Below are 12,401 nucleotides of genomic sequence, written 5' to 3'. Positions count from 1 at the left end.
TGTGCTTATTAGCTCATTTGATGCATTTGAACCAAAGTAATGCAAAACTTCAGCTCATTAAAATGGTAACGGTAATAAATACAGGAATTTCACCTAGCAGGGGATGGAAGGCTTTAAAACATAAAAAAAATGAGCTGTAAAGTTTCTCCCATTGCAAGAAAATCCCATCATAATTACAAGCTACTGGAAAAGGATTCCAAGGAGAAAGCAAACCTATCTTAAACTTAATATTTTGTGATTTTTTCTATAAAAATGGGAGATTACCATTCAACAGCCCCCAGATAGCCAATACATTCTGGCCATGACACTTCCAGAATGCCCCTGTCGACTTCTGGCCACACCAACAACATATCCCTACACCAGAGGCTGCAAAGAAGATGCAGTGCAAAGTTGTTTTACCAGCCCTATGTCACCAGGGAACTCCTCCTTAGGCAAGGGATATTCCCTGTTTGGATGATCAACCAGCTTTGCAACCCCGCTATGACTGCAGAACCAGCATATAGGGACTGCAGCAGAACCCAGAATTGTGGCTATAAAATAGGAATGCAAAACTTCCTTACATAGAGTAGGATACATGAGTGAAGTCTTTCCTGTCTCACAGAGCATAGTAGTAATGCAATAATTAAGGATCAAATCCTGCCTCTTTCCTTTGTTATTAGTATGACTCGGAGCCATAATCATGGACCAGGACCCCATTGTGCTAGGTGCTGTATAAACAAAGACAACCGCCAGCCCCAAACAGCTCACAATCTAAGTGTAAGACAAGAGACAACAGATGTGTACTGTTATGTTCACAGCTTACAAACTGAGAAGTTAGAGTGTCATGTTTTTTTTAATCTTTCTGGAAGGTTACAACATAAAACTCCAGGGATCGTCAACCTTTGGCAAGTGGCCCACCAGGGTAAGCCCCCTGGCGGGCTGGGCAAATTTGTTTACCTGCTGCATCCACAGGTTTGGCTGATCGCAGCTCCCACTGGCTGTGGTTCGCCACTCCAGGCCTTTTGGGGCTGCGGTAAGCGGCGTGGGCTGGGGATGTGCTGGCCGCCACTTCCCACAGCCCCCATTGGCCTGGAACGGCGAACCGCAGCCAGTGGGATCTGTGATCCCAGGAGGCTTACCCTGGCGGGCCACAGGCCAAAGGTTGCCAATCTCTGTAACACTCCTTTATTTCTTAAAATCCAGAACCTTAACACACAAGAACCAAAGCCACAGAGGGGAAAAGACGGTTGCTCCCTAAAACAGAGAGATACAACTAAGGTGACCAGGTAGCAAGTGTGAAAAATCGGGACACTTTTTTTCAGGGAGGTGTGTGTGTGAGGGGGAAGTATAGTTGTATATATAAGACAAAGCCCCTAATATTGGGACGGTCCCGATAATATTGGGATGTCTGGTCACCATAGGTACACCCCACCTTACTCTAAACTGGTTCTCAGCCGACTGACTGCTGAAACCCCAGATCACACTCTTCCCTACAGAGCCCCCTAGCAGGCAAGCAGGACCAGAAAACCCTTAAAGTGATAGCTTGCAGTTTTAACACAGTTTTCAATATACCACAGCTTCAGACAGATGATGGGACACCAGGAAACAATGAGACAATATTGGTCTGAACTAGAATTTAAGCACGTCTTGTTACCCACATATAAAATATAGAGGACGTTAAGGTCAGTAGCAGATATTTTGGTCTACTTCTTCTTGGCAGCTGTGTCAAAGGTGTCATAGTGTCCTTGTCATCCTAAAATAATAAACCTGTGTCTGTCATTGGCAAGTTCTGATTTGCTCAGCCCATAATCCAGTTGTGCTGAGATAGTGCTTTAATATGTTGAAACCAGCTTGACTTGGGGAAGCAGTGCTCTCCTACAAGTAACCACCTCCTTTGCTAGTGTGATGTGAAGTTGCTGCACCTTCAGAAGGTCGTTAGAGGCAGAATGGCGTTTGGGAGCCAGTCAGAACTCTCTGAAGGGAGAGGAAGGAGTGAGTGTCTCCAGCTTACAGCGCAGTCTAGAGGATTCTGAAATGTCCCTTCCCATTTTAGCTTGCTTGAAGGTGGGGACAGGCCTTTCCACTGGGAGTAGCAGTGATACAGGCAGGGTTCTGGTTTACAGAGGGGCAAGTTGCCAGGAGTCTACATAAGGGGGGATGAGGAGGGCTGGGTTCATGTCCCAGGCATGCCACAGAGCTCTGCTTCACAAGGGTTCCATTGTGTCAGCTCTGGGAGGTGAGGATGATTTTCAGGGGCATAGCTGGTGGATCCACTGCTGTATGAATCCATCTTCTGGTCTCTTTCTTCCCAAGAGCTGTGGAGAAGATTCCTTCTTTTGAACCCCACAAAGCACCCTGTGGGGGGATATTATGTACACTGCCCCAAGCAAGGGGAGGAAAGAATTGAGCAAATTCCTGCAAAGGGAGAAAAAATCTTGCCACACCACAGAGGCAAGAACAGACTGCAATCTATCAGTCACAGACGGAGGAGCATGCAGCTGGACTAGATGTCCTGATTTTATAGGGACAGTCCCAATTTAGGGGTCTTTTTCTTATATAGGCTCCTATTACCCCCCACCCCTGTTCCGGTTTTTCACACTTGCTATCTGGTCACCCTAAGCTGGACCATGTTATGGGAAGCTGTGAAAGGAGGAAAGTGGTCCACAAGAGGGTTTCTTAGTGAGAGTCCCTCTCATAGTCTGGCCCATGGCTGGAAAGATATAACCTCCAGGACCCAGCGAGCTGTAGCAAAAGGCAGTATTTAGATTTATGGAGGTCAAGTAGCCTGATAGGAATGCAGATTCCTTTTAAGAAAGGCTGACTGCTAGACAGACCAGCAGGCCCCAAACACCCCACTGGACCTTCACACACACTTGTAAACAAACCTATTGACTCAGACTTTATGTGGGGAGAGCCTGATCTGAGAAGGTGCTGAGTGCCCTTCCCATGATGGGCCTGATTCTCCATTGCCTTGCCCCTTGAGTAGGCCTTTGCAGAGGCATAAAGCACTACAGTAAGGGGCAAGGCAATAGAGAAGGGGGCTCAGTGATTCTACTGGTAGTTAAGAGCCTTTAGCATCGGGCCTGGAGGGAAGATTTACTTCCACAGAACAGTCAACACAAGTTTTTGTGTTGATTTAATGCTATCGGTTTATAAAAGGTGCTTATACCAATATTGCTTTAGAGAAATCATCTGTACTGATATGAACACTCTATACTGGTATAACTGTGTCCACACTATAGTTGTTTAACTATGGTATATCAGTTTCTAAACCAATGTAGTTAAATCGGTACAAAAATTGTGTGTAGAGCTGCCCCCAGAGAAGGAAAATCAACACTTATCCTGATATAGATATATCATGTTGAGGGGGTTAGTGAAGGAGAATTAAAAGACCATATAACTGTTCACATTTCTGTACCATGCAAGCAAGGGAAAAATTAATTCATTATAAGCACTGCTGGCTTAACTACCTTATCCTCTGAGACATCAGGATGTTGTAATTAAAGAGACCTGGGTTTATCACAGGAATCTCAAATAGATTAGATTTGAGACTATGTCATTGGCCTCTACAAAATTTGCCATCCAAAGAAGAAAGAAAAACAAAAAAATTGTGACATTATTAATTTATAGTTTCCTGTGACTTGTCTTTGTATGTCTTCCGTGAAGGACCCTACACACTTTTGTACATTATAGTATAATTAATAATGGAGCCTTACATGTATACATTTGCAGTACAAAGGTTAACATTGTAGCTTCCTGGATTTCCTATCATAATTTTTCATTGAAGTCAAATTTCCTCTCTTGCTGGGCAAAAAATTTCCTTTTTATTCAGCAGGAATAAACTTTCTCCACCCAAATTCTATTCATTTTAATTTTTTATCATTTTAAAGTGTGCTGCAAAATGCTTTAAAATAAATAAAACGCTACCCAAATCTACACATATCTATTATCTGATGAATCCCTGAAACCACTGTGAAAAATCTCAGCTTTGCCATCTTGTGAGCATCCCAGAGAACTGCAAGTAGCCTTCAGTTAGGAGAGACAGGTGTTACTGTTTCCCCAAGTGGAGTATCACTACAACCATGAAGCACTGGTGCAAAAATATTATGCGAGACATCTGATGAATGCATTGTGAATATGGTAATTAAAGTATGAATGGAAGCCAAGGGAAAGGTGAGAGAACAAAAGTCATAAAACCTTGTTACTGACAACATATGGGCATAATTAAAAAAAAGGTTGAAAAGTAATTAAAGAAGCTAAAATGCTAATAAATTAAATTTATTTTGTAATAAAAGTTTAAATGCCAAATTTCCCCATCTCACCTTCATTCTAAGTCCCATTTTCTTCCCCTCTGTCCTTTATCTCCTCCCTCCTGGATCTCTCCCTTTGTCTTCTTCCTCATCATCTGCTCCTCATTTTCTCTCTTTGTCCTCTAGCTAGTCTCTTGTGCGCTCCTTTATCTTCCTTGTCTCTTTCTTCTTCTTCTTTCTCTTTTCTCTCTCATTTTCTTTTCTGCTTTGACTTTGTGTGATCCCTCTCACCCTTTCCTTTGGCTCCATTATTAATTATACTATAATGTACAAAAGTGTGTAGGGTCCTTCACAGAAGACATACAAAGACACGTCTCCTGGCCCAAATTGCTTATTATAGTTTAAAAATCACAGACATGACAACCCACAAGTCATGGAGTGTGGAAAGCAAGGGTCACAGTGATACAACCACACAGTGGTTACTCAACTTATGCATATACACACCTTGGTCCTTGACTTGTTTGATACTCACATACATAAAGGGCTTGAAAAATATCCCTGATACCCAGTAGTGAAGAGACTAAGCCTGCTAGCTAGATTATAAGCTTTTTCGGGGTAGGGACCATCTTTCTGTCATACACTGCCTATTAAAATGGGGTCCGGTCCATGTCCAGGGCCCCTAATATTACTTTTACTTTTTATTTTGTTTTAAACATCTTTCCCACGCCAACGCTGGTGCATCAGGCAGAAACCAGTCTTTTCCATTCTTCTTGGTCATTTTTGCCAGAATGGTAGCCTGGTTTTGTTTTTATGACCAGGCTGGTGTTTTTATGAAGCTAGGTGGTTAGCTTTGCACTCAATCCACCCCACTTTATCCAGGCTTGGGTGGGGCAGTTACATCAAGGTGCATCAGGGGGAGTTACTGCAAAATAAATAGGCTTGGCAGAATTCAATATTTTTTATAATTGTGACAGATAATATCAGTGTTTATTTTCAAGTATTTTTTAGATTTTTATCTGTTAAATTTTCACAGTTGTGGGAAATTATTGTGGGGTAGACAACTTAATGACAGTACACATTAAGATACAAAAAGTTAAAATGTATAAATTGTTAAAACACAAATTGGCAACATTACATGTCAAAATATATACAGTAAATATCCTTAGATCAACAAATCAAACCTGGTTTTACCATTCATTCGTTAGCCCATTTGTAACAAGCACTGGATTTTCACTCTTATAAGTTCTCAAGCAACATTTGTCTTACTTTATCTATCTATAAATATCTATTATTATTGATGGAAATGTTTTTCATTGGGCTGCACATGTACAATGAAATCAACATTTACTGATAAAAATCTAATACCTCCTAGCCTAAATATAAATAATAATCAAGGTAAAAAAATACATCTACCACCTCTAAGGCCACACCTTCTTCAAATTGCACATCCCATGCAATTTATTATTCATATTTTTGGGCTGTATACTTTGTACTGTGTTTGTGGCAGATCCTCAGCACCCCTGCTCCAGCTCTTTTGGTTCAGAGCAGCAAAGGTGCTCTGATACCATGGTGATCGGTATGGCATATAAACCTGAACAGAATAGAAAGCTGTAGGAAACCTGGTGGATCCAGCTACCTGGAGATTCTGCTGCATAAGGAAATGTTCATGTGGCATACAGCCAGAGAATGTACCTTCATTCTCCACCCCTGCTTGAAGCACTTGGCTTGGGGAGTGTGTTAATTTCCTCTCTGATTGCAGGACATCAAGTTCACATGATGTGGAGATGATAACACACTGCTCTCCATTGTAGAATTCTTATATCAGAATTCCTACCTATTCAATCTAGTCCTGCACACAAGAATGAAGCAGAAAGACCAAAAGGGTGGGGATTGGGTGGTGCTACTTGAAGGGAGGCAAGATGGTAGGCTCTTTGGGGCAGGGACCATGTTTGTACAGCATCTCGCACAATGGGGTCCTACTCCATGACTGAGGCTCTTTGGTGCTATTGCTATACAATTATAAATAATAATAATGATAATGATAACTGTATATAAACACCGTTGCTCTAGTGCCTCTTTAATAAAGTCAAGCCTCATGTCAGACAGATTGAAGGGTTCCACTGTCTTTAAATCTACTGCAAACAATTAGTTAGCTAACACTCAGTACACAAAACCTTCACAAGTGGAATGCAGGTTGGAGTCTGGTACCATCTTTTCTACCAATAATGAGTTCTAGTCAGGTACTTGGGAGTCAGTGTGGTTCATGCACTCTCTTAAACCTAGTGCTGTACCAGGGGTTGTTAGAAAAGAAAATGAAGGCATAAGACTCCTACCTGCCGAAAGTGAGGGCAAGAGTGAAGGCAGTGGCTTCAGCAGATGTTACTGAGCATGCTCAATCCATGTGACAAGCAGACCAGCAGAACAAGTCTCAGGCTGAGCTTTGAATCATAAACACAACACAAAGAAAATTACAGGACAGGCTCACAACCCTTTTTATATCACTATGTGCTCAGTTCTCAGGCTAGTCCTGCCCCTTCCTCCATAGGGCCTTGATTGCAGCACAACTGGTATAATTCTGCTGCACAGGAAGGAGGAGCACCATATGTTCAGGGCCCAAATCCATAGGGGTTTCTTGCATGGCCCTGTGTAGCTGACTTTGGCGTCATGGAAGGGGTGGGCTGTAGAGAAGTAGAAGTGATGGATCTGCTGCTCTGAGGATCCAACCCACCCCATGAGTGGAAATGGAGGAGAAGAGGAATATTACAGCTCAAGGTTGCAGTAGTATCCATGGAGTCATACTGCAACAAACCTGGCTCTTCGGGAGTAGGATTTATCCCTGTGTGAGTGATGGAGATACCACCCAATAAATAATAGCAAAGTGCACACCTCCCACTCCTGGTACTGGCTCAAGCCTGGTGATGCACAACAGCAATGAAATAACAACATGGAAAGCCTGGACTGCATGCAGGCAGTGGCGGGTCCAGGCACCAGCACTCCAAGAGCATGCCTGGGGCGGCAAGCCATGGGGGGCGCCCTGCCGGTCCCTGTGAGGGCAGCAGTCAGGCAGTCTTTGGCAGCACGCCTGCAGGAGGTCCACCGGTCCCGTGGATTCAGTGGCAATTCGGCGGCGGGTACGCCGGAGCCACGGGACCAGGGACCTCCCGCAGACAAGCCGCCAAAGGCAGCCTGCCTGATGTGCTTGGGGTGGCAGAAAAGCTAGAGCTGCCCCTGCATGCAGGCTGCCCTTAGTGAACAATAATTTCCACTTCAGTGGCATGCAAGGATCTCACAATGCACTGAAAAGATTCATTAAGCCTTGCAACTCGGTTGGGATGCAAAGGAACCACTCTACCCACCACTGAAATGGAGATACCTCTGGGATGAAACATGGCAAGTGTTTATTAGTGCACAGCAATGCTACACAGCACTTTATACCAGGATAAACACGCAACAGAAACTGCAAGGGAATACAGGTAGATACCTGAGATAGAATATGACCAAAACACCAGAACTAACATCCCTCTTCTTATAAAAAGCACTGTTGGTTCTTTGAAAACACAAGTTCAAAAAAAATTCAAAAAAGAACTGGATAAATTCATGGAGGATAGGTCCATCAATGGCTATTAGCCAGGCTGGGCAGCGATGGTGTCCCTAGCCTCTGTTTGCCAGAAGCTGGGAATGAGTGACAGGGGATGGACCACTTGATGATTACCTGTTCTGTTCATTCCCTCTGGGGCACCTGGCAGTGGCCACTGTTGGAAGACAGGACACTGGGCTAGATGGGCCTTTGGTCTGACCAAGTATGGCCGTTCTTATGTTCTTAAGTCTTCTGGACTTCATTTTTATATCTCATTTAAAAGACAGCACCTCTAACAGCATGGTGTCCCCATGTTAGCTAATTTGTTCAGTGCTGATTCAGCAAGTAAAATTCAACCCTAGTCTGAATTTGGCCCAAAAGGAAAAGTGAAACTGTACTGCCAGCTCTAAACAGGTGTTCCTTGAAAGTCTCACATCCAGGCACTGATCTAACCCAGCTTGTAAGATGTGAAGTGCCGTGATCAAAGTGAATCACACTGGCTGAATGTCTGTGATCATGTCTCCCTATAGCGATTGTCTCCAAAGAGGATACGCCTGCTACTATTCACACTTAATGAAGCCACTCCTGCAGCTCAAATGGTGGCAGACTGTGCTTTTTTTGAAGCTGAAGGTCCTTGGTTCTATCTCCAATGGGTAATGCATAGCAACTATATATCTGTGGCCATGAGCTTATTACAAGCTGAAGGTCATAGGCCTTGTTGCATACCACTGCTTTGCAATGGGAAAGAAGGAATGAAAAATGGCTGCATAAACACCTGCTATATTGCACAGAGCTGCCTCTGGATAATTAAATATAAACGAATGCTAAAAATCAGCGCTGCCTCCCTCGCACAACTATCTCAGACATAGTGTCATAAAACAGAGATGTTAAACAGCAGGAGGCCCCCCCCCCGCCACATAATTTCATATCACAAGGCCATAGTTACTGACTGAACTAGATTAGTATTGGCAAAAGTGTTCTTCTAGCAATTGCTGGGGATTCTAGCAGCAAAGCCAAGAGCTCTGCTGAGCAGTTAATAAGTGGCTGTTCTTTGGTCATGCTGAACTCAGAATAGCTTTCCAAAGGGGGAAAAGCAAATTCTATTGGCTTCCACACTTGGGTGAGCAATTTACGAGGGACAAAATTGAAAGTTACAGCTGAATCATTATTTACTTTATGGCTACATCTTCATCACACAGTCCACCCCAAAATGAGAGTTATTTCATTTTGAATCTGGCTCACACCAGGCTTCCTGTATGCTCTTTAGAAACAATTTCAGATGGCAGTTGTTTCAAACCAAACAGATTAGTGGCACAGTCTGTAATCATGGGAAGGGATCTTTTCCCCTTCTCCCACCCCACTTTGTCTTTCCTGGGTTTTTGGTTTGCTTGTTGTTTTAACACGCTGAATAAATGGGATCAGTAGGAGGATTAAATTTGGCACTGTTGGAAGGATATGCCAATTTCCAAGCTTGGCTAGAGCCCAATCCAGCAAAAGCAATGGCTTCCATTGTTGGGAAAGCAAAGCAAAGAAGGCTGAGGCAGGCAAGGCACAACGGGATGTCAGGAACATTCAAGTATTAGAACAATTTTAGTTTCCTTTTTAAGATGTTGCCTGGGCAGCCTTGTTAATGAAACTGTGAGTTTCTGGTAGAAGCTGGCTCAAGCTGCTAAAGTCAGATCTGGATCTTGAATTTGAACACTGCCAGGGTTGCAGGGTATTTGGATTCAGGGACCTGATTCAGTTTGTTATAGAAACAGGGTCAACATAGATATTATGATGATAGGTGCCTTAGAAAAAAAACAGAGATTATGTTCCTTTGGATAAATTCTGATCTGGATCTGTTTATGTGTATTGTGAGCTAGGATTTTGGTTTGCCCCATTATAGAGATGAGGCCAATTTTGCAGTTCTGATCCAGATCTGTTAGGATCCAGGTCCCTCCCATCCCCCAAAGTTCAGGGATGCCTGGCATTGGGTCCATCTCTAGTTTTGGTATTTGATAGCTGCATCCAGAGCACCATCGCTGCAATCATTACAAGGGTCTCAGGTCAGTGGTTATTGGAAAGCAGTCTTCAATACAATAAATATAACAGAATTTTCTGCAGGGCTTGGCTCAGTGGCACTGTGGCATCACTGCACAAGGCTTCCACCTCAGGAGACAGAAACTCAAAGCTATTTGGGTTCACAAGTATTTTGATTATTTGGATAGTACCATTCACATACATGGTGATTCACAAACATTTAAGAGACCATACTGATTCTCCCCTGGCTTGTATCTTGTGTAGTCACTTACAGCTGTGTAAAGTGGGTCTCAAAGTCTTCTTAATCAGAACGTGGGGCCCAGAACTCAAGGTGTGGCCAAGTTGGACTGTAGGCAACCTTTGCACCACCCCATCCTATGGGTGCCTGTCTTCTGGTCCAATCTCTGCAAATTCCTACACAGTTAAGTATAAACGGCCAGTTCAGCTTGGGAGAGAATAAGGCCAAGAACAGCAGGATCACTGCAGGAGAAGACTGAATGCATTGGGAGATCTGTGTCAAGACACAATTCTGGCCCATACTATGGGCCTGAGCCAAAGCCCATTGGAGTCAATGGGAGTGTTTCCATTAATTTCTACTGACTATGGATATGACCTTAAGTCTAACAGTACCAAATGTTTCTGTCTCTCTCATCATATTCCTCTGCCTTTACTGTCCCCCAGATGAAAAGTTAAGTAATAAGGATACATAATATTGCTAAATTAATGGTAGCATGCCTTGTACTGAGCTTGGGTGAGGACTAGGGTCATGATTCACCATTGTCTTACTGTGACATGCCAATGGTCTAAAACTGGGTAACTCAATGGTAAATCAGACCCTAGGTGGTTACTTTAGTCTTGGTGATTGCAGCTCTCTCACCCAGGGTTGAGTTGCATAGTCTTGGCAATAGAGTGAAGCACATCTGAAGCATCTGCATTGTAATCTGACAGGAAGGTATAATAGAAGGCTTTAATAATTCCATTTGAACTGTTAAAATGTATTTGTGTGATGTATGAGCTCTTGAACTCCCAACCTGGGAGCACCCAGACAGACACTGCATTCCGGTCTCCACCCAATATCTGCTGAAAGATGTGGGGCTGAGAAGCTAACAGGACTATAGCCCCAGCCAAGGCACCACCTAAAGAAGCCTTGATTGGAGGATTGTCCAGCTCCATCGATTGGTCAAACCATGCTATTGAAGCCAGGAGGCGGCGCAGTAAGTTGTGTGAGGGACAAGGTGATTTCCTGTTGTGGGTGCATTGGGCCCTGCTTGTTCCTGCTTCCTGCTCTGCTCCAGCCTCACCAACCCCCCCCCACCCAGCCTTTGCTCCTGTTCCTATTGTGCTCCTGCACATGTGCCTCGCTTCCTGTTCCCACCTGGCTCTGAGCGTGACTCTGGTTTGACCCTTGGCTCTGGCATTTGGTATTGGACCATGGCTCCGACCCACAGCTTTGATTCCTGACTCTGGGTTGACCCCTGGCTCTGATAATTGTCAGTTGACCCTGGTGCTAACACTTCAATTTGTTCCCCCACCTGGAGCCTGATCTGCCCATTAGAGCTGACTCCAGCTCTGACTACTAGGCAGAATGCTTATGTCCTGGTCCATAATAATTTTAGCCTTAATTATGGAAGAGGTTTAGAATTGTGTAAGCGTTAGGAGCTTTGTGGTTGGTTGATGATATCATGTCCATTTCTTGAGTACCCAGTAATTGCAAAGGTAACAATATAATTAGACACATTGACTAATTGTTTCCCTTTTAGGATTCACTTAGCAGTTAAGAGACAAAAGGTGTAAAACTAGTCTCCCTTGTCACCTCTTATTTTTACACACACACAACTTCAGAAGTTCCATGCAAGTGTAGCAACTGCCATCTTGGTTATGATTAAGGATTGAATCAACCACCTTCAAAGCTAAAAGTGAGCACTTCTTACAGCTTAAGCTAAAAGACTAATGTCTGTATTTGGAAACTATTACAGACGCATAGCCTCTGTGAATTGGACACATAACACCAGTGAACTGTGGGTTACACATGTATATCCCATAGACTATAACAGGCACAGAGCTGTTTTACCTTGCTTTACCATGAATTTTTTGAGAGAAAGTTTACACAAAAAATCTCTTCAGCTGTTTTGGATTCGGTATTGTAACCCTTTGTAATTTTTATGTAGAAATGTTTCCAATAATATTAAGTTGCTAAAGATAAGGGTGCAATAAAACCCAACTTAGTTTTCAGGTTCAAGCCTCTAAGTTGGATACAGAAAATATATTTAGTAAAGGGCCACAAGGTGACACACTGAATGCTAAAACCAAACTTTATTTAAAAGAAAAATGATAGTTAAACCAACAGGGATGCAATTACTACTTACACAATACTTCAACTACACTTATACTCCAAGATGAAATAGTGTATCAATGGGTGATCAGTCTATTGACAACAGAGTGAAGTACAGCCTTATAATCCTAGAACCTAACAGTACCCTTCTGATGTTAATTGGAGCTCTCTTGCAATTTAGCAAGGCTACTCTTTTTATAATCCATTATAATAATAATAATAAGCAACATTAAACAATCCC

Source organism: Mauremys reevesii, linkage group 4 (assembly GCF_016161935.1).
Source record: "Mauremys reevesii isolate NIE-2019 linkage group 4, ASM1616193v1, whole genome shotgun sequence".
In the NCBI taxonomy this organism is placed as follows: Eukaryota; Metazoa; Chordata; order Testudines; family Geoemydidae; genus Mauremys; species Mauremys reevesii.
This window is presented reverse-complemented; position numbering follows the sequence as displayed.